Source organism: Pristiophorus japonicus, chromosome 13 (genome assembly GCF_044704955.1).
Source record: "Pristiophorus japonicus isolate sPriJap1 chromosome 13, sPriJap1.hap1, whole genome shotgun sequence".
In the NCBI taxonomy this organism is placed as follows: domain Eukaryota; kingdom Metazoa; phylum Chordata; class Chondrichthyes; family Pristiophoridae; genus Pristiophorus; species Pristiophorus japonicus.
The window spans coordinates 142939623-142963684 of record NC_091989.1 but is presented as its reverse complement, the minus strand read 5'-3'; the positions used below and the strand labels follow the sequence as shown (position 1 = coordinate 142963684).

At 46.3% G+C, this 24062-nt stretch overlaps 1 protein-coding gene across 3 annotated transcripts in view; it reads left to right on the top strand.

Annotated features, from left to right (window-relative positions):
* The window catches only part of LOC139278862 (protein C19orf12 homolog), a 73155-nt gene that overhangs the window by 34225 nt on the left and 14868 nt on the right, over positions 1-24062 (top strand). For 2 of the 3 annotated variants that reach the window (XM_070898066.1, XM_070898065.1), the window contains exon 2: positions 12958-13151. The exons of the other annotated variant lie outside the window; for it this stretch is intronic. The gene's annotated coding sequence lies outside the window, so the exon portion shown is untranslated. The remainder of the gene's footprint in view (positions 1-12957; positions 13152-24062) is intronic. 3 annotated transcript variants of the gene reach the window in all.

Below are 24062 nucleotides of genomic sequence, written 5' to 3'. Positions count from 1 at the left end.
TGTGCAGCCCGGCACTCTTTTTTGGGTGCCAGACTGCGGCCTCAGCACCATGCTGCCGTGGTGGCCTAGTATAAGGCCATCGGAGGCCACGCAGAGTGCACAGCGGTCCTCTTTAAGCGAAAGGGAGAGGGGGTTAAACAGCGACAGTGCCAGGCGGAGCATCCGCGTAGTGCTGCCGATCACACCCCATTAGCACCACTAGACCCGCCCCAAGCATTACACGTACCACATAACAAAAACTCCTGGCTTCTTTTCTTTTAAATGGCTTACAAATGCAGTTTGATAACAGGTTTGCTGAGCCTTCTGGATCTTCTTAAAGAAAGTTTTTGTGTTGAACCAATTTTCGGTCTGTTTACTTTTGATTCCAAACTCAAAGATGATCCTGTTTCCATCTCAGACTTGTTTGAAACTGGTATTTCAGTTGCTGAAGTCTGAACTAAGTCAAACTCATCTATGTGTTCGAGTTCATGATCAAGTGGCTCAAGATCACATTTTGGTTCATCTCTAGCAGAGATCATTTGATCTACATGAACATTTCGGATGTTGTCACCAATTTCAACCAAATATCTCTTGGTTCTACCAACCTCTGCTATGGTTCCTACATCCCATTTGTGTGAACTTGACTTGCCAGAGGGACTGAGAACACGAACACATTAATTTTGTTTGAAACTGTTGTGTATGCAATAACTCAATAAACTGAATACTGTAAACTCCAAACAGGTACAAATCTGGCTCTACTTTATTAGGGCTCAAAGTGATTACATTACAAGATGGCTGGCCTTTTATACCTGGGCCGCACACACGTGCGTACAGCCCAATGACCTCCGACAGTGGCGCCACCTGGTGGCTAGTAAACCCAAGCATACATACATGACAATATCCCCCTTTAAGATATTAGTAATGGTCTTTTTACAAATTGAGATGGTCCGGGGTTTTCCGCTCCCGAGTTGAGCGTCTCAGTTCAACTCCAGCCTTGGGCGAGCGTTCTGAGTCTGTTATGACTGGGGACTGGGTAGCTGATCTGATGGGAGTGGCATTGACCATGTCAGTGATTGAAAGTCCAGATTCATTGATGACAGCGGAGTCCTCTGATGACTGAGGGTAGGTTGGTTGGTCACTGCTTGTGCCTTCCTCAGACTGTTCCGGTACATCCGTGTGTCATAGCTTTATCTGATCACATGTTTCTTGCATGTCTGCCCATTCTTGAGCTCAACGATTAACACTCTATTACCCTCCTTGGCCGTAACAGTATCGGCGATCCATTTGGGACCTTAACCATAATTCAGTACATACACAGGATCATTGATAGAAATGTTGCGTTGACACAGCAGCACGATCATGATACCCTTGCTGACTTTGACGTCTGTATTCGACACAATTATTCAAGTCAGGGTGGACAAGAGAGAGCCTGGTCTTGAGACCTCTCTTCATCAATCGTTCAGCAGGGGAGACCCCGGTAAGCGTATGGGTTCTTGTCCTGTAACTAAGCAAGCAAGTTTGCAGTGAACCTTGAGTTACACGTTTCATACTCTGCTTGATGATTTGGACTGCACGCTCTGCTTGTCCATTGGATACGGGTTTGAATGCTGCTGACCTCACATGTTTGATACCATTGAGTTTCATGTAACTCTTGAGACTTCATACTGGTGAAGCAAGATCCGTTGTCGCTTACAACGATGTCAGGAAGTCCATGCGCAGCAAACATGACACGAAGGCTCTCAATGGTAGTTGTGGATGTGCTGGATGACATGATTGTACACTTTATCCACTTGGAATATGCATCCACCACAACTAAGATCATCTTTCCCAGGAAGGGACCTGCAAAGTCGATGTGGATCCTGGACCATGGTTTAGATGGCCACGACCACAGACTCAGTGGTGATTCCGCTGATACTTTACTAAGCTGCATGCAAGTGTTGCACTGATGTGCACATGATTCCAGATCAGAGTCAGTTCCAAGCCACCATACATGAGACCTGGCAATGGCTTTCATCATGACAATACCGAGATGCGTGCTATGTAGATCATGCACAAATTTCTCTCTGCCTTTCTGAAGCATAACAACACGATTACCCCACAGTATACAATCTGATTGAATGGATAGTTCGTCTTTGCGAAGGGTGTGAGGTTTGGTCTCCTCACACATTTGCTTGGGTATGGCAGACCAATCACCGCTAAGGATACAACATTTCTCATCCAATAATATCGGGTCCTGGCTGTTCCAGTTCTTAACTTATTGGGCGGTGACAGGGGTTCCTTCACTTTCAAAAGCATCCATAACTAACAGTAGGTCTGCCGGTGTGGCGTTTCCACCTCCGGTGTGGGCAACAGCAGATGGCTCAATGCATCGGCACAATTCTCAGTGCCAGGCCTATGGCGAATGACATAATCATAGGCAGATAATGTCAGCGCCCACATCTGGATGCGGGACGATGCATTGCTATTGATACCTTTGTTTTCAGAAAAGAATGAAATGAGTGGCTTGTGATCTGTTTCCAGTTCAAACCGAAGACTAAACAGGTACTGTTGCATCTTTTTAACCCCCTTACACACAGGCTAGTGCTTCTTTCTCTATGATGCTTGTTCCGCCTTTGACAAACTTTTTGAAGCATATGCAACAGGTTGTAATTTGCCCGACTCATTAGCTTGTTGGAGCACGAAACTAACTCCATATGACAAAGCATCACAGGCCAATACTAGATGCTTACATGGATCATAATGTACTAGCAGCTTGTTAGAACAAAGCAGATTAGTAGCTTTCTCAAAAGCTCTATCTTGATTCACACCCCAAACCCAGTTGTCGCCTTTTCTTAGCAGCATGTCCAGTGGCTCCAATAAGGTGCTCAACCTAGGTAAGAAATTATCGAAGTAGTTGAGTAGACCAAGGAATGAACGCAGCTCCATCACATTTTGAGGCTTGGGTGCATTTTTGATGGCCTTGGTTTTCGAGTCTGAAGGCCTGATACCGCCAGCAGCAATATTCCTCCCCAGGAATTCGACTTCCGGTGACATGAAGATGCACTTCGAGCGTTTCAGTCTGAGTCCCACTTTGTCTAGATGATGTAGAACCTCTTCCAGGTTGTTCAGATATTCGGGGGAGTCACGACCTGTGACCAGTATGTCATCTTGGAACACGACGGTTCTGGAGACGGATTTCAGTAGACTCTCCATGTTCCTCTGCAGCCGAGCGAATTCCAAAAGGGCACCTGTTGTAGATAAACAGTCCTTTACGAGTGTTGATGCACATAAGTTTCTTCGGCGTGTCGACCAGCTCCTGTGTCATGTAGGCCAACGTCAGATCCAGTTTTGTGAACGACTTCGCCCTGGCTAGTGTTGCAAACAGGTCATCATCTTTTGGTAACGGATATTGATTCTGTTTCGAAACTTGGTTGATCGTAACCTTGTAGTCTCCACAAATCCTGACAGTGCTATCGCTTTTCAACATGGGAACAATGGGGCTGGCCCATTCGTTAAATTCAACCGGTGATATGATCCCTTCACGCTGGAGTCTGTCCAGTTCAATTTCGACCTTCTTCCTCATCATGTACGGAACTGTCTGAGCTTTATGATGGATGGGTCTTGCATCCGAGTGTACGTACATCTGCACCTTAGCTCCCATGAATTGCCGATGCCTGGTTCAAACAGTGAGGAGACCTTGCTCAGCACCTGAAAACATGGCGTATCCTCCTCCGACGACAATGCTTTGATCTTGTTCCAGTTCCATTTGATTTTTTCTAATCACTTCCTGCCGACCAGCGTTGGACCATTGCCTGAAACAATCCATAACGGTAAATCATTATCCGCACCATCATACGACACCTTGATTACTGCACTGCCAATCACCGTTATGATTTCTTTAGTGTACGTACGCAACTTGGCATTGACTTGACTCAGCTTAGGCCTCACAACCTTAGTATCCCACAGCTTGTCGAATGTCCTCTAGCTCATTATTGATTGACTCGCACCCGTGTCCAATTCCATTGATACCTGCACACCATTAAGTTTTACATTAATCATTATCGGTTGGCTCTTTGTTAGGAATGAATACAGTCCATACACTTCCTCCTCTGGGATCTCAGATTGCACATCCGGATCTGCGCTAGACTGGTCATCATTCTCCATATGGTGTGTCGCAGCACGCTTGCTCATTGTGGACACATGCGCTGGAGCTGCCTCACACTCGAACAGCCTTTACAAATATACTGTTTAAACCAACACTGATGATGCCGATGATTTCCCCCATAACGCCAACACGGTGATATCGGATTCATTCCCATTGGCGGACTTTGAGCAGTCACAGGTTTCGCGTACACAGTCGGGTAGGCCCTGCCACATGCAGCTCTGCCAAACAATGATACTATCTTGTTTACAGTACTTGCCGAGTTCCGAATTTTCAATTTCTGCTTTAAACTTTAGTCCGTCGTCATGCATGATTGGGCAATCCAGCGTCTCCGCCACCAGTAGCTTACGCAGGATCACCTCGTGGTTGATGCCGATTACAAAGAAGTCCCACAGCATGTCTGCCAATGCAGTTTCAAAATTACACGGTCCCGCTAGACATCTTAGGTCGGCAACAAATTCCGATACATCCTGGCTCTGAGAACGAACGTGCGTATAGAATCGATATCTTGAGATGATGATGCCTTCATCTGGTTTGAGATGGTCACATACACATTGAGATGTTCAGAGCACACAATGTTTCATAGTCCTTGTCCGTTGGACGTAAGGGTGAGAGGAGATTCTTTATGAGTCCATAGATTTTCGGACCGCAAACCGTGAGGAGGACCGCCCAGCGCCGAACTGCGTCTGCCTCTTTCTCCATTTTGTTGGCCACGAAGTACTGGTTCAAGCGGGCTACAAAATCTGCCCAATCTTCCTCCTCCACGAATCGCTCCAGAATTCCAATTGTGCTCATTTTTGCATGCGAAAGTTCTTATTACTTCGTCGCCAAATGTTGTGTATGCAATAACTCAATAGACTGAATACTGTAAACTCCCAACAGGTACAAACCTGGCTCTACTTTATTAGGGCCCAAAGTGATTACATTACAAGATAGCTGGCCTTTTATACCTGGGCCGCTCACATGTGCGCACAGCCAGTGACCTCCGACAGTGACGCCACCTGGTGGCTAGTAAACCCAAGCATACATACATGACAGAAACTGTGTTCTTTTTGATAGCTATTGTTATATATGTATACTTGTATTTAATCTGTACAGCCATCAGAGGGCTCATCCCCTGGAGTCCCAAGGGATCCCATAATCCCTTGGGAGCACAGGTATTTAAGGGAGCTTCACTGGTTGGAGAGGCACTCTGGAGACCTGCAATAAAAGACTAAGGTCACACTTTACTTTGAGTTCACAGTGTTCAGTCTGACTCTCTCTCCATACACAACAACTGGCGATGAGATACAGATAGCGAACCCAAAGATGCAGAGAACAGTGGGCATCCTGGAGAAATTTTTGGAGGGAGATGATTGGGAAACTTTTGTGAAGCGACTTGACCAATACTTTGTGGCCAGTGAGCTAGATGGGGAAGAGAGCGCTGCCAAACGAAGGGCAATCCTCCTGACCATCTGGCGCACTAATGTATGGCCTCATGAAGAATCTGCTCACTCCAGCGAAACCGACAGAGAAATCATACGACCATTTGTGCACACTGGTCCGAGAGCACTTGAACCCGAAAGAAAGTGTTCTGATGGCGAGGTACCGGTTCTACACCTACAAAAGGTCTGAACGCCAGGAATTGGCTAGAATAGACTGGCGAGTGATTCTTAAAGGGTTGACGGTGGATAGACAATGGCAAGCATTTAAAGCTCACATGGATGAACTTCAACAATTGTACATCCCTGTCTGGAGTAAAAATAAAACTGAGAAGGTGGCTCAACCGTGGCTAACAAGGGAAATTAAGGATAGTGTTAAATCCAAGGAAGAGGCATATAAATTGGCCAGCAAACCTGAGGACTGGGACAGAGGAGGACAAAGGGTTTAATTAGGATGGGGAAAGTAGAGTATGAGAGGAAGCTTGTTGGGAACATAAAAACTGACTGCAAAAGCTTTTATAGATATGTGAAGAGAAAAAGATTAGTGAAAACAAATGTAGGTTCCTTGCAGTCAGATTGAGATGAATTTATAATGAGGAACAAAGAAATGGCGGACCAGTTAAACAAATACTTTGGTTCTGTCTTCACGAAGGAAGACACAAATAACCTTCTGGAAATACTAGGGGACCAAGGGTTTGTGAGAAGGAGGAACTGAAGGAAATACTTATTAGGCGGGAAATTGTGTTAGGGAAATTGATGGGATTGAAGGCTGATAAATCCCCAGGCCTGATAGTCTGCATCCCAGAGTACTTAAGGAAGTAGCCCTAGAAATAGTGGATGCATTGGTAATCATTTTTCAACAGTCTATCAACTCTGGATCAGTTCCCATGGACTGGAGGGTAGCTAATGTAACACCACTTTTTTAAAAAGGAGGGAGAGAGAAAACGGATAATTATAGACCGGTTAGCCTGACATCAGTGGTGAGGAAAATGTTGGAAACAATTAAAGATAAAATAGCAGCACATTTCGAAAGCAGTAACGGTATCGGTCCAAGTCAGCATGGATTTATGAAAGGGAAATCCTGCTTGACAAATCTCCTAGAATCTTTTGAGGATGTAACTGGTAGAGTGGACAAGCGAGAACCAGTGAATGTGATGTATTTGGACTTACAAAAAGCTTTTGACAAGGTCCTACACAAAATTAAAGCACATGGTATTGGGGGTAATGTACTGACGTGGATAGAGAACTGGTTGGCAGACAGGAAGCAGAGAGTCGGGATAAACGGGTCCTTTTCAGAATGGCAGGCAGTGACTAGTGGAGTGCCGCAGGGCTCAATGCTGGGACCCCAGCTCTTTACAATATACATTAATGATTTGGATGATGGAATTGAGTGTAATATCTCCAAATTTGTAGATGACACTAAGCTGGGTGGCGGTGTGAGCTGTGAGGGGAATGCTAAGAGGCTGTAGGGTGACTTAGACAGGTTAGGTGAGTGGGCAAACACGTGGCAGATGCCGTGTAATGTGGATAAATGTGAAGTTATCCGATTTGGTGGCAAAAACACGAAGGCAGAATATTATCTGAATGGTGGCAGATTAGGAAAAGGGGAGGTGCAACGAGACCTGGGTGTCATGGTACATCAGTCATTGAAAGTTGACATGCAGGTGCAGCAGGCGGTGAAGAAGGCAAATGGTATGTTGGCTTTCATAGCTAGGGGATTTGCGTATAGGAGCAGGGAGGTCTTACTGCAGTTGTACAGGGCCTTAGTGAGGCCTCACCTGGAATATTGTGTTCAGTTTTGGTCTCCTAATCTGAGGAAGGATGCTCTTGCTATTGAGGGAGTGCAGCGAAGGTTCACCAGACTGATTCCCGGGATGGCAGGACTGACATGTGAGGAGAGACTGGATCGACTGGGCCTGTATTCACTGGAGTTTAGAAGGATGAGAGGGGATCTCATAGAAACATAAAAAATTCTGACGGGACTGGACAGGTTAGATGAGGGAAGAATGTTCCCGATGTTGGGGAAGTCCAGAACCAGGGGAGATAGTCTAAGGATAAGGGGTAAGCGTTTTACCACTGAGATGAGGAGAAACGTCTTCACTCAGAGAGTTGTTAACCTGTGGAATTCCCTACCACAGAGAATTGTTGATGCCAGTTCATTGGATATATTCAAGAGGGAGTTAGATATGGCCCTTATGGCTAAAAGGATCAAGGGGTATGGAGAGAAAGTAGGAAGGGGTACTGAGGTGAATGATCAGCCATGATCTTATTGAATGGTGGTGCAGGCTCAAAGGGTTGAATGGCCTACTCCTGCACCTATTTTCTATGTTTCTATGTTTCTATGTAAGTGGTGAGTTATGTCGCCGAGCTAACTTCTTGCAGGATGATGCGAATTTGAAGGACATTTGGAGCACATGATCAGAGACTTTTTCATACTTGGCATTGGCCACGAAACCATACTTCGTAACTTTTTGATTGTAGAGACCCCAACCTTGTGTAAGGCCATAGCAATAGCCCAGGCGTTCATTGCCACCAGTGACAATACACAGCAAATCTCTCAGCGCACAACTGCTGCTACAGGTACTGTGAACAAAGTGATGTTGTTTTCGAATTGTATCGTTCAGGGCAGGTCACACATACCTGCAGCTGCAAATCCGCAGATGACTCAGATTCCACCATCAAGGGTGATGAATGCAAGGCCATTAACACCTTGTTGGCGCTGCAGGGGTGATCATCGTTTCCATTCATGCCAATTCAAAGAGTACGTTTGCAAGGGCTGTGGCACAATGGGACACCACCAACGAGTGTGCAGGCGAGCTGCTAAGCCTGTTAAACCTGCAACCCACCATGTTGCAGAGGAGGACAGATCCATGGAGGATCACGATGAACCAGAGCATCAGATAGAGGAGGCAGAGCTACATGGGGTGCACACATTCACCACAAATTGTCCACCGATCATGCTGAATGTTGATCTAAATGGACTCCCGGTGTCAATGGAGCTGGACACATGCGCGAGCCAGTCTATCATGGGCAAAAAGACTTTCAAAAGGTTGTGGTGCAACAAGGCCTAAAGGCCAGTCTTAACTCCAGTTCATACGAAACTAAGAACTTACACAAAAAAACTGATTCCTGTAATTGGCAGTGCTACCGTAAAGGTCTCCTATGATGGAGTGGTGCACAAGCTACCACTCTGGGTGGTATCGAGTGATGGTCCCATGCTGCTCGGCAGGAGCTGGCTGGGAAAGATACGCTGGAACTGGGACAACATCCGAGCGCTATCGCCCGCTGACGACATTTCGTGTGCCCAAGTCTTAAACAAATTTCCTTCACTGTTCAAACCAGGCATCGGGAAATTTCAAGGAGCAAAAGTGCACATCCACCTAATTCCGGCGCGCGACCCATCCATCACAAGGCTAGAGTAGTACTGTAGATGATGAGAGAAAGGCTAGACCAGCTGCAACGAGAGGGCATCATTTCACCGATCGAGTTCAGCGAGTGGGCCAGTCCTATTGTCCTAGTCCTCAAAGGAGACGGCACCGTCAGAATCTGTGGCGATTACTAAGTAACTAGCAATCGTTTCTCCCTGCAGGACCAATACCCACTACCAAAGGCTGACGACCTCTTTGCAACACTGGCAGGAGGAAAAACGTTCACGAAGCTGGATCTAACTTCAGCCTACATGACGCAGGAACTGGAGGAATCATCGAAGGCTCTCACCTGCTTCAACACACACAAAGGTCTTTTTGTTTATAACAAATGCCTGTTTGGAATTTGATCAGCGGCGCCGATATTCCAGAAAAATATGGAAAGTTTACTGAAGTCGGTCCCGCACACCGTGGTTTTCCAGGATGACATCTTGGTCACAGGTCGGAACACAGTCGAGCACCTGCAGAACCTGGAGGAGGTTTTTAGTCGACTCTACCGCATGGGGCTCAGGTTAAAACGCTCGAAGTGCATTTTCCTGGCACCGGAAGTGGAGTTCTTGGGAAGGGGGATTGCGGCGGACGGCATCAGGCCCATCAATGCGAAGACGGAGGCAATCGAGAACGCACCAAGGCCACAGAACGTGACGGAGCTGCGGTCGTTTCTGGAACTCTTGAACTACTTTGGTAACTTCTTACCGGGTCTCAGCACACTGCTAGAACCACTACATGTCTTACTACGAAAAGAGGGTGAATGAGTTTGGGGCAAAAGCCAAGAAAATGTCTTTGTCAAAGCGTGAAAATTGTTATGCTCAAACAGTTGTCCATGTAAGTGTTTGGTGCTAGCATGTGATGCGTCGTCATATGGCGCGGGTGTGTATTGCAACAAGCTAATGATTTCAGGAAACTGCAACCAGGTTATGCATCCAGGAGTTCGTCTAAGGCTGAGAGCCTACAGCATGATTGAGAAAGAAGCGTTAGCGTGTGTCGATGTGGTAAAGAAAATGCATCAATACCTGTTTGGGCTAAAATTCGAATTGGAAACTGACCATAAGCCACTTATATCCCTGTTTTCCGAGAGTAAAGGGATAAATACCAATGCATCGGCCTGCATCCAGAGATCGGCGCACACGTTGTCCGCATACAGCTACGCCATCCGCCACAGGCCAGGCAGAGAAAACTGCGCCGATGCTCTTAGTAGGCTGCCATTGCCCACCACGGGGGTGGAAATGGCGTAGCCCACAGATCTAGCCATGGTTATGGAAGCATTTGAGAGTGAGCAATCATCTGTCACTGCCCGGCAGACCAAAACCTGGTCAAGCCAGGACGCCTTATTATCTCTAGTCAAAAGCTGTGTGCTTCATGGGAGCTGGTCCAGTGTCCAAGTGGAAATGCAAGAAGAGATAAAGCCATTCCAGCGGCGCAACGATGAAATGTTTATACAGGCAGACTGCCTTCTGTGGGGCAATCGAATAGTGGTCCCCAAGAAGGGCAGAGACACCTTCATCAATGACCTCCACAGTACCCACCCAGGCATTGTAATGATGAAAACGATAGCCACATGCGGCGGCCTGGTATCGATGCGGACTTCGAGTCCTGCGTTCACAGATGTAATACATGCTCGCAGTTAAGCAATGTACCCAGGGAGGCACCGCTAATTTTATGGTCTTGGCCCTCCAAACCGTGGTCTAGGGTACACGTCGACTATGCAGGTCCGTTCTTGGGTTAAATGTTCCTTGTGGTTGTCGATGCGTACTCCAAGTGGATTGAATGAGAGATAATGTTGGCTAGCACGTCCACTGCCACTACTGAAAGCCTGCGGGCCATGTTTGCCACACAAGGCCTTCCCGATGTCCTGGTGAGCAACAACGGGCCATGTCTTACCAGTGCTGAGTTCGAAGAATTCATGACCCGTAACGGGATCAAACATGTCACATCTGCCCCGTTCAAACCAGCATTTAATGGTCAGGCAGAGAGAGCACTGCAAACCATCAAACAAGGCTTGAAGAGGGTAACTGAAGGCTCACTGCAGACTCGCCTATCCGGAGTCCTGCTTAGCTACTGCACGAGACCTCACTCACTCACTGGGATCCCACCTGCTGAACTGCTCATGAAAAGAGTACTTAAGACAAGGCTCTCGTTAGTTCACCCTGATCTACATGAACAGGTAGAGAGCAGGCAGCTTCAACAAAGTGCATACCATGATAGCACAAATGTGTCACGCAAGATTGAAATCAATGATCCTGTATTTGTATTAAATTATGGACAAGGTCCCAAGCGGCTTCCCAGCACTGGTGTGGCCAAACAGGGGAGCAGGGTGTTTCGGGTCAAACTTTCAAATGGACTCATTCACCGGAAACACTTGGACCAAATCAAACTCAGATTCACGGACTATCCTGAGCAACCCACCTTGGACCCTACCTTTTTTTGATCCCCCAACGTACACACCAGTGGCAACCGGCACCACGGTTGACCACAAAGCAGAACCCGTCATCCGCAGCAGCACAGCAGGGCCCAACCCACCAGGCAGCTGAGCAAGGCCAGCTGCACTGCAGCCCAGCGAGGGCCCAACAAATGATCCAACAACACCAGCTTTCACACCGAGAAGATCAACCAGGGCAAGAAGGGCCCCAGATTCTCTCACATTATAAATAGTTACACTATTGACTTTGGGGTGGAGTGTTGTTATATATGTGGACTTGTAATTACTCTGTACAGCCACCAGAGGACTCATCCCCTGGAGTCCCAAGGAATCCCATAATCCCTTGGGAGCACAGATATTTAAGGAGGCTTCACAGGTTGGAGAGGCACTCTGGAGACCTGCAAATAAAAGACTAAGGTCACACTTTACTTTGAGCTCACAGTGTTCAATCTGACTCTTTCTCCATACACAACACTACTGAGCTCTGTAATAAAGTTAAATGTGTTTTTAAGGTCATCCTGAGACGCTGGTTGAGGTGTAACCAGCACCTGCACCAGCACCTGGTGAAGAGGAGGAGGAATTGCATGATAACACCATGCAAACCACTGAGCTCGAGGAAGAAGAGGAGGAGGAGGAGGAGCACCAGCAGAAGCTGACATTTATCGATGATGGGGGGGTTAACCTGCGGTCATCTCAATTGAGACAGAAGAGGCACTGGGACAAAGCGGTGTGCAGCCGGCAATGCCAAGACGCATCATATTCCGCACGCTGACCCCACGGAGGCCAGGTCAGCGAGGTCATCAATCGCCTCCCTCGGACGGTCAGTTGGAGGGCTTGATCCCCCTGTGCTCAGAGACGGTCGCGATAGGTCGCGCGCTTCTCCAGGGGTTCACTCAGGTCGTATCTGAATTTTCACAGGTGTCTGCTATGCAACTGGAGGTAGCACAGTAGACACTAGAAGAAATGCAAGAGCAGACCGCCGCAACCAGTGCCCTTCGGCATGCACTGCTGGCTGACCATGACGCTGCATCCCAAGGTGTCGTCTTGGGTCTGAGTACAACCCCGAGCACTCAAGCGAGTACAGAGGATACACTTCCTCTTGACTTGGAAGATGAACAGCCAGCTTTGTCTTCCACTCCAACACCTCCACCACGGCAGGAAGTCTTGTTGTTGCCCACTGTACGCCAGCTTCATCTCAGTCTGCGGGGACCAAAACAGGCAGGTGTTGCTAAAACACGGCGGGGTGGGGGGGGGGTGCAGGTAAAGGACCTGGAGGGAAACATGGCCGCAGGTAGGGAGGGGGGGTTGTTTTTGCAATGTTTATGTTAAATTTTTTATAGTTCATGTTGATGTTAATTTATTTAGTTAATTTGTTGCTGCTTATGTGCGTTCATAGTTGTGGCCAGGGGGGAGGGTGTTGATAAAATGTTTTTAAAAATTCGTTGTTTACAATAAAACATTTTATTTAATTTAACAATTGTTGTGCATTCTCTTATAGTTAAGTTAAGCATTTTTAAAATTTAACATTTTAACAATTGTTCTGCATTTGTTGTACATTCTCTTATACCACAGATGTCGCCAGCTGAAGCCTGAAAGGATCCTGACGCGTAGAAGGATAGTGCCACAGTAACCTTCACCTCAACGGGCAGTGCGGTTCTGATGGTGCTGGAAGGCTGCAGATTCCCCTTGATGAGCTTGCAAATCTCATCAATGACCTCCTTTCGGAAGCGCAGCCTCCTAAGACACGAGTTTTCAGACAAGTTGAGGTAAGACTGCGTTTCTTTGTACCTTCATCGGCTGTACGCTCGCCTCCTCTGTCTCCTCTGCCTCCTCCTCTCTGTCTACACATTACTCTGCCACCTCTTTGATTGATTCTTTTAGAAACCAGCGTGTGAGTAATGGCACAGAAAGCATAGGCCCCATCACTATCAATAATTATTTTCACTTGCTATAAATGCATTTTTCAGTAAAAAATGCCTAACCTACGAAGCTACTATTAGTACAATTAAATATAAGTATAAATCTGAGTGGATCTATCTGTAAAAGACCCTTAAATAACTCACAAATATCTTAGCTCGAGTTTTTTAGCTGCCTCCTCCTTTTCTCTGAAATTCAAAATGGCATCCGTAGTGCCCAGTTCGGTCAGGAAAGCTCGGAAAAAGCAACTATTATCCAGCGATGTTCTCGGCGAGCGATCAACCCGGCGATGTGACGACGATGTGCCGGAAGTTCAAATTGGCGATGTGCGGGTGATCAGCTTGGTGAAGTGAGCCGAAAAATTGGGGGCTTAATTTTCCTGTGATGTTGAGGCCTGAGTTTCCATTTTTTGCTCAAAATGGGCGATAGATGTCCATTTTGGGCGATATATAGGCGATGTGAAGTGGAAAGTCTAGCCCCATTTGTCCACATGTCTCTAGGGTTTCTCCAGAGTAGGTTTTTAAGTCTGTGTTACTCTTTGTAAGTGGTATTATATTAAACTTATTCTCATTTGTGTCCTTACTCATGATAAAGCAGTGCGCCGCCGTGTCGATACACATATCAATCAATACATCGCTCGCTGATCCAAAGTTTTGTACAGAAGTCTTTCTCACAACTGCTTGCATTGTCGCTGGTGGCATAGATACTGTAGATGCCTAGTTCTTCAACATCAGGTGTGTTCACTTAAATATTGTGAATTCCTTAATTTTGTTGTCACTGCTTTGCGTTGCCACTAGAATAGTTCTTACTTCCTGCTTTAGATCTAGCTCTGCAAGCTGTTGAAATATAGCCTTGCTTCTGGCAATGAAAACACTTCATATTTCTGTATTGGCAGGACTATGGTGAGTGATTTCCATTGCAATGATAACAATTCACCGACATACTTTTGACCCAGTCTCACAGCTTTAGGTTTGGCGGTGGCTTTGTGACTGTAGACCTCAGTTGCACCAGTAACTTGAGTTGGACGGAGCTCCATAGCATTCTTAGACACCATCTCCATAGGTAGAGCAATTTTGCATACAATGGCAAATGTTAGGTTCGGAGTGTTCAGTAACTTGGACAGTGTGCGCTCATCAACCAGTCTGTACACAAACTTATCTCGCAATACTCAACCCAAAAATGTGCCAAAGTTACAATGCAAAGACAGGCTCTTAAGAGTTACAATGTACTCATTGATGGTTTTACTTTGTTTTTGGTTTCTAGTACCAAACCTATAGCTCTCTGCTTTTTCTAATGGCTTTGGGTCGAAATGGTGCTTGAGTTTCTCGACAGTGTCTTTAAACAACACATCCTTCACTTTCCCTGGCGTGAGTAGGTTTGTCAACGTTCCGTAGACATCTGGCCTGATCTCCATGAGAAAAATTGCTTTGTTCCCATTCACGAATTACTTTATTTTGAGCTTGAACATTCTCATTTGCACCAGCGGTCTCAATAATGTTATTGGCCCTAAAAAACATCTCCATCCACTCAATGTAAGAACTGAACTGTTCGCGAGCTCGGTCATACATGCCGAGGCTTCTGATGAATCCCGTAGATGTGGACATGACTGTCCCGATCCTGTCGAACAGTGACTTAGCACTCTACCTGTGTACTGAGTGAATCAATGCCGCTGTTGCTGTGTTTACATTCACGAAAAAGCGAAGCATAGACGATTCTGCATCAGCATTAACAGTAAAACATCGCAAAAATTCAGTTAACATGTCACAAATTCACCGTAAACTTTTCATTTTGAGGGTTGTACACTGTGTCCTTCCGTGATCCTTAAAAATGGCTTTGGGATCCTATCCTCGTCGCCAAAATGTAATATATGTGGATAGAACAAATGAAGGACCGAAACACCATGAATTGCTAGTCCACGTGCTTGTTTTATGAGGCCAGAGCGAACTGAGCATGCTCATACTAAACCATGTGACAAATCATGTGATAATGCATTACAGTATATAACTTATTAGTTTCAAATTCCACGAGTTTGTGAGTTTCTTGAATCAATTGATATGCTTTCTGGTGTGCTCCACATTGACTCACAGACATATGGAAGGCAGTTTATTGACTCTGTTCTTAATATATGGATCCGTAACAACCCCAAGGCCTAATTTGCTGGGTGATGTTATTGACTTATAGAATATCAGGCAATCATTATGAATCCTGAATCCCCACAGGAAGATTGTCTGTTTGCTAAAGTTACTGATAATCCCCATAATGATTACTGTATATATTGCATCTTAGACTGGGTGTTGTGTAATGAGAGAGGATTAATTAGCAATCTCATTGTGCGAGGCCCCTTGGGGAAGAATGACCATAATATGGTGGAATTCTGCATTCGGATGGAGAATGAAACAGTTAATTCAGAGACCATGGTCCAGAACTTAAAGAAGGGTAACTTTGAAGGTATGAGGCGTGAATTGGCTAGGATAGATTGGCGAATGATACTTAGGGGGTTGACTGTGGATGGGCAATGGCAGACATTTAGAGACCGCATGGATGAATTACAACAATTGTACATTCCTGTCTGGCGTAAAAATAAAAAAGGGAAGGTGGCTCAACCGTGGCTATCTAGGGAAATCAGGGATAGTATTAAAGCCAAGGAAGTGGCATACAAATTGGCCAGAAATAGCAGCGAACCCGGGGACTGGGAGAAATTTAGAACTTAGCAGAGGAGGACAAAGGGTTTGATTAGGGCAGGGAAAATGGAGTACGAGAAGAAGCTTGCAGGGAACATTAAGGTGGATTGCAAAAGTTTCTATAGGTATGTAAAGAGAAAAAGGTTAGTAAAGACAAACGTAGGTCCCCTGCAGTCAGAATCAGGGGAAGTCATAACGGGGAACAAAGAAATGGCAGACCAATTGAACAAGTACTTTGGTTCGGTATTCACTAAGGAGGACACAAACAACCTTCCGGATATAAAAGGGGTCAGAGGGTCTAGTAAGGAGGGGGAACTGAGGGAAATCTTTATTAGTCGGGAAATTGTGTTGGGGAAATTGATGGGATTGAAGGCCGATAAATCCCCAGGGCCTGATGGACTGCATCCCAGAGTACTTAAGGAGGTGGCCTTGGAAATAGCGGATGCATTGACAGTCATTTTCCAACATTCCATTGACTCTGGATCAGTTCCTATGGAGTGGAGGGTAGCCAATGTAACCCCACTTTTTAAAAAAGGAGGGAGAGAGAAAACAGGGAATTATAGACCGGTCAGCCTGACCTCAGTAGTGGGTAAAATGATGGAATCAATTATTAAGGATGTCATAGCAGCGCATTTGGAAAATGGTGACATGATAGGTCCAAGTCAGCATGGATTTGTGAAAGGGAAATCATGCTTGACAAATCTTCTGGAATTTTTTGAGGATGTTTCCAGTAAAGTGGACAAAGGAGAACCAGTTGATGTGGTATATTTGGACTTTCAGAAGGCTTTCGACAAGGTCCCACACAAGAGATTAATGTGCAAAGTTAAAGCACATGGGATTGGGGGTAGTGTGCTGATGTGGATTGAGAACTGGTTGTCAGACAGGAAGCAAAGAGTAGGAGTAAACGGGTACTTTTCAGAATGGCAGGCAGTGACTAGTGGGGTGCCGCAAGGTTCTGTGCTGGGGCCCCAGCTGTTTACATTATACATTAATGATTTAGACGAGGGGATTAAATGCAGTATTTCCAAATTTGCGGATGACACTAAGTTGGGTGGCAGTGTGAGCTGCGAGGAGGATGCTATTAGGCTGCAGAGTGACTTGGATAGGTTAGGTGAGTGGGCAAATGCATGGCAGGTGAAGTATAATGTGGATAAATGTGAGGTTATCCACTTTGGTGGTAAAAACAGAGAGACAGACTATTATCTGAATGGTGACAGATTAGGAAAAGGGAAGGTGCAACGAGACCTGGGTGTCATGGTACATCAGTCATTGAAGGTTGGCATGCAGGTACAGCAGGTGGTTAAGAAAGCAAATGGCATGTTGGCCTTCATAGCGAGGGGATTTGAGTACAGGGGCAGGGAGGTGTTACTACAGTTGTACAGGGCCTTGGTGAGGTTACACCTGGAGTATTGTGTACAGTTTTGGTCTCCTAACTTGAGGAAGGACATTCTTGCTATTGAGGGAGTGCAGCGAAGATTCACCAGACTGATTCCCGGGATGGTGGGACTGACCTATCAAGAAAGACTGGATCAACTGGGCTTGTATTCACTGGAGTTCAGAAGAATGAGAGGGGACCTCATGGAAACGTTTAAAATTCTGACGGGTTTAGACAGGTTAGATGCAGGAAGAATGTTCCCAATGTTGGGGAAGTCCAGAACCAGGGGTCACAGTCTAAGGATAAGGGGTAAGCCATTTAGGACCGAGATGAGGAGAAACTTCTTCACCCAGAGAGTGGTGAACCTGTGGAATTCTCTACCACAGAAAGTAGTTGATGCCAATTCACTAAATATATTCAAAAGGGAGTTAGATGAAGTACTTACTACTCGGGGGATCAAGGGTTATGGCGAGAAAGCAGGAAGGGGGTACTGAAGTTTCATGTTCAGCCATGAACTCATTGAATGGCGGTGCAGGCTAGAAGGGCTGAATGGCCTGCTCCTGCACCTATTTTCTATGTTTCTATGTTTCTATGTAACACTGTTTTGGCTGGAAATTATTTCTACTACTTGTATGTGTGAAGGTTGAACATCTGAGAAGCCTGGTAGATATTGGATGGTGGGTGTGTTCACATTCCCATCTCTGATATTTGACTCAAAAGTGAAACTGATTAAGAAACTATTTGGCACAAAACTAATCTTGTGGTTTCTTGATAGGGCTTGCTGACAAAGAAAATACCACGGTGACTTTTGTAAATGTAATTGCTTCTGTAGGGCAACAATTCCAGGGAAGCATTAAGAGCTTTAATAATGGCCTTTTTTTAAAAGAAAATAAATGTTCAATTTGAAGATTTTTTGAGAATGTATTTATTGTAAATAACACCGTGAGGAGGTATGTCACAACAGGATCTTCAGTTCAAACAACAGGATGCTAACAGATCGTTTTAACACATTCCAAATATCCTTAGACAGACGTGAGTTCCAGAGAAACTTGACAAAATTCTCCTGTTAGGTTGATGGATTTAACGCTCCGACCTGCGCACATTCAGAGACTGAACTCCAAGTCATAGTCAGCATCTTCACTGAGGCGTACGAAAGCATGGGCCTTACACTAAACATCCGTAAGACTAAGGTCCTCCCCTAACCTGACCCTGCCACACAGGCATCAAGATCAATGGCGCGACCCTGGACAACGTGGACCACTTTCCATACTTCGGGAGCTTATTATCAGCAAGGGCAGACATCGATGACGAGGTTCAACATCGCCTCCAGTGCGTCAGCGCAGCCTTCGGCCGCCTAAGGAAAAGAGTGTTTGAAGATCAGGCCTTCAGATCAGCCACCAAGCTCAGGGTCGACAGGGCTGAAGTGATATCTGCCCTCCTGTACGGCTCAGAGACGTGGACCATATACAGCAGACACTTCAAATTGCTCGAGAAATACCACCAACGATGTCTCCGCAAGATCCTGCAAATCCCCTGGGAGGACAGGCGCATCAACATTCGCATCCTCGATCAGGCCAACATCTCCAGTATCGAAGCACTGACCACACTCGACCAGCTCTGCTGGGCGGGCCACATTGTTCGCATGCCTGACACAAGACACCCAAAGCAAGCGCTCTACTTGGAACTCCTACACGGCAAGCGAGCCCAAGGTGGGCAGAGGAAACGTTTCATGGACACCCTCAAATCCTTCTTGATAAAATGCAACATCCCTACTGACACCTGGGAGTCCCTGGCTAAAGACCGTCCAAAGTGGAGGAAGTGCATCCGGGAGGGCGCTGAGCACCTCGAGTCTCGTCGCCGAGAGCATACAGAAAACAAGCACAGTCAGCGGATGAAGCGTGCGGCAAATCAGACTCCCCACCTGTTATGTATGAATAAAGAGTCTGACTGAATACTGTGAGCTCAAAGTAAAGTGTGACCTTAGTCTTTTATTGCTGGTCTCCAGAGTGCCTTCCCAGCCTGTGAGGCCTCCTCAAGTACCTGTGCTCCCAAAGGATTGTGGGATTCCTTGGGACTCCAGGGGATGAGCCCTCTGGTGGCTATACAAGGTATATACAGGTTTACATATATAACAACACTCCCTCTCCAAAGTCAACAGTGTAACTATTTACAAGGTGAGTCGATCTGGGGCCTTTCTTTCCCTGGTTGATCATCTCGGTGCAAATGCTGGTTTTGGTGAATCGTTTGTTGGGCCCTCACTGGGCTGCTGGGCTGCCTGGTGTGGCGAGTCCTGCTGGGCTGCTGCGTGTGGTGGGTTCTGCTTCATGGCCAACTGTGGTGTCGGTTGCCATTGGTGTGTATGTTGGGGAGTCAAAGAAGGTAGGATCCAAAGTGGATTGCTCAGGATAGTCCGTGAATCTGAGTTTGATTTGGTCCAAGTGTTTCCAGTGAATGAGTCCATTTGAAAGTTTGACCCGAAACACTCTGCGCCCCTCTTTGTCCACAATAGTGCTGGGAAGCCACTTGGGACGTTGTCCATAATTCAACACAAATACAGAATCATTGATTTCAATTTCACGTGACACATTTGCGCTATCATGATATGTAATTTGTTGAAGCCGCCTGCTCTCTACCTGTTCATGTAGATCATGAGCAGTTCAACAGGTGGAATCCCATTGAGCGAGTGGGATCTCATGCGGTAGCTAAGCAGGACTCGGGATAGGCGAGTCTGCAGTGAGCCTTCAGTTACTCTCTTCAAGCCCTGCTTGATAGACATAGAAACATAGAAAATAGGTGCAGGAGTAGGCCATTCGGCCCTTCTAGCCTGCACCGCCATTCAATGAGTTCATGGCTGAACATTCAACTTCAGTACCCCATTCCTGCTTTCTCGCCATACCCCTTGATCCCCCTAGTAGTAAGGACATCATCTAACTCCTTTTTGAATATATTTAGTGAATTGGCCTCAACAACTTTCTGTGGTAGAGAATTCCACAGGTTCACCACTCTCTGGGTGAAGAAGTTCCTCCGCATCTCGGTCCTAAATGGCTTACCCCTTATCCTTAGACTGTGACCCCTGGTTCTGGACTTCCCCAACATTGGGTACATTCTTCCTGCATCTAACCTGTCTAACCCCGTCAGAATTTTAAACGTTTCTATGAGGTCCCCTCTCATTCTTCTGAACTCCAGTGAATACAAGCCCAGTTGATCCAGTCTTTCTTGATAGGTCAGTCCCGCCATCCCGGGAATCAGTCTGGTGAATCTTTGCTGCACTCCCTCAATAGCAAGAATGTCCTTCCTCAGGTTAGGAGACCAAAACTGTACACAATACTCCAGGTGTGGCCTCACCAATGCCCTGTACAACTGTAGCAACACCTCCCTGCCCCTGTACTCAAATCCCCTTGCTATGAAGGCCAACATGCCATTTGCTTTCTTAACCGCCTGCTGCACCTGCATGCCAACCTTCAATGACTGATGTACCATGACACCCAGGTCTCTTTGCACCTCCCCTTTTCCTAATCTGTCACCATTCAGATAATAGTCTGTCTCTCTGTTTTTACCACCAAAGTGGATAACCTCACATTTATCCACATTATACTTCATCTGCCATGCATTTGCCCACTCACCTAACCTATCCAAGTCGCTTTGCAGCCTCACAGCATCCTCCTCGCAGCTCACACTGCCACCCAACTTAGTGTCATCCGCAAATTTGGAGATACTACATTTAATCCCCTCATCTAAATCATTAATGTACAGTGTAAACAGCTGGGGCCCCAGCACAGAACCTTGCGGTACCCCACTAGTCACTGCCTGCCATTCTGAAAAGTACCCATTTACTCCTACTCTTTGCTTCCTGTCTGACAACCAGTTCTCAATCCATGTCTGTGCACTACCCCCAATCCCATGTGCTCTAACTTTGCACATCAATCTCTTGTGTGGGACCTTGTCGAACGCCTTCTGAAAGTCCAAATATACCACATCAACTGGTTCTCCCTTGTCCACTCTACTGGAAACATCCTCAAAAAATTCCAGAAGATTTGTCAAGCATGATTTCCCTTTCACAAATCCATGCTGACTTGGACCTATCATGTCACCTCTTTCCAAATGCACTGCTATGACATCCTTAATAATTGATTCCATCATTTTACCCACTACCAATGTCAGGCTGACCGGTCTATAATTCCCTGTTTTCTCTCTCCCTCCTTTTTTAAAAAGTGGGGTTACATTGGCTACCCTCCACTCTATAGGAACTGATCCAGAGTCAATGGAATGTTGGAAAATGACTGTCAATGCATCCACTATTTCCAAGGCCACCTCCTTAAGTACTCTGGGATGCAGTCCATCAGGCCCTGGGGATTTATCGGCCTTCAATCCCATCAATTTCCCCAACACAATTTCCTGGCTAATAAGGATTTCCCTCAGTTCCTCCTCCTTACTAGACCCCCCGACCCCTTTTATAACCGGAAGGTTGTTCGTGTCCTCCTTCGTGAATACCGAACCAAAGTACTTGTTCAATTGGTCCGCCATTTCTTTGTTCCCCGTTATGACTTCCCCTGATTCTGACTGCAGGGGACCTACGTTTGTCTTTACTAACCTTTTTCTCTTTACATATCTAAAGAAACTTTTGCAATCCGTCTTAATGTTCCCTGCAAGCTTCTTCTCATACTCCATTTTCCCTGCCCTAATCAAACCCTTTGTCCTCCTCTGCTGAGTTCTAAATTTCTCCCAGTCCCCAGGTTCGCTGCTATTTCTGGCCAATTTGCATGCCACTTCCTTGGCTTTAATACTATCCCTGATTTCCCTAGATAGCCACGGTTGAGCCACCTTCCCTTTTTTATTTTTATGCCAGACAGGAATGTACAATTGTTATAGTTCATCCATGCGGTCTCTAAATGTCTGCCATTGCCCATCCACAGTCAACCCCTTAAGTTTCATTCGCCAATCCATCCCAGCTAATTCACGCCTCATACCTTCAAAGTTAGCCTTTTTAAGTTCTGGACCATGGTCTCTGAATTAACTGTTTCATTCTCCATCCCAATGCAGAATTCCACCATATTATGGTCACTCTTCCCCAAGGGGCCTCGCACAACGAGATTGCTAATTAATCCTCTCTCATTACACAACACCCAGTCTAAGATGGCCTCCCCCCTAGTTGGTTCCTCAACATATTGGTCTAAAAAACCATCCCTTATGCACTCCAGGAAATCCTCCTCCACCGTATTGCTTCCAATTTGGTTAGCCCAATCTATGTGCATATTAAAGTCACCCATTATAACTGCTGCACCTTTATTGCACGCACCCCTAATTTCATGTTTGATGCCCTCCCCAACATCACTACTACTGTTTGGAGGTCTGTACACAACTCCCACTAACGTTTTTTGCCCTTTGGTGTTCTGCAGCTCTACCCATATAGATTCCACATCATCCAAGCTAATGTCCTTCCTAACTATTGCCTTAATCTCCTCCTTAACCAGCAATGCTACCCCACCTCCTTTTCCTTTTATTCTATCCTTCCTGAATGTTGAATACCCCTGGATGTTGAGTTCCCAGCCCTGATCATCCTGGAGCCACGTCTCCGTAATCCCAATCACATCATATTTGTTAACATCTATTTGCACAGTTAATTCATCCACCTTATTGCGGATACTCCTTGCATTAAGACACAAAGCCTTCAGGCTTGTTTTTTTAACACCCTCTGTCATTTTAGAATTTTGCTGTACAATGGCCCTTTTTGTTCTTTGCCTTGGGTTTCTCTGCCCTCCACTTTTCCTCATCTCCTTTCTGTCTTTTGCTTTTGCCTCCTTTTTGTTTCCCTCTATCTCCCTGCATTGGTTCCCATCCCCCTGCCATATTAATTTAACTCCTCCCCAACAGCACTAGCAAACACTCCCACGAGGACATTGGTTCCGATTCTGCCCAGGTGCAGACCGTCCGGATTGTACTGGTCCCACCTCCCCCAGAACCGGTTCCAATGCCCCAGGAATTTGAATCCCTCCCTGCTGCACCATTGCTCAAGCCACGTATTCATCTGAGCTATCCTGCGATTCCTACTCTGACTAGCACGTGGCACTGGTAGCAATCCCGAGATTACTACTTTTGAGGTCCTACTTTTTAATTTAGCTCCTAGCTCCTTAAATTCATTTCGTAGGACCTCATCCCTTTTTTTACCTATGTCGTTGGTACCAACGTGCACCACGACAACTGGCTGTTCTCCCTCCCTTTTTAGAATGTCCTGCACCCGCTCTGAGACATCCTTGACCCTTGCACCAGGGAGGCAACATACCATCCTGGAGTCTCGGTTGCGGCCGCAGAAACGCCTATCTATTCCCCTTACAATTGAATCCCCTATCACTATCTTCACTCTTTTTCCTGCCCTCCTGTGCAACAGAGCCAGCCACGGTGCCATGAACTTGGCTGCTGCTGCCCTCTCCTGATGAGTCATCCCCCTCAACAGCACTCAAAGCAGTTTGCACTGCTCTCAACCTGACCATTGGATGCTAGTTTGAACGGAGCAGATGAAACATGTTTGATCCCATTACGGGCCATGAACTCTTTGAACTCGGCACTGGTGAAACATGGCCCGTTGTCGCTCACAAGGACATCAGGCGGTCCATGCGTGGCAAACATGGCCCGCAGGCTTTCAGTGGTGGCAGCGGATGTGCTAGCTTACATTATCTCACATTCAATCCATTTGGAGTACGCATCGA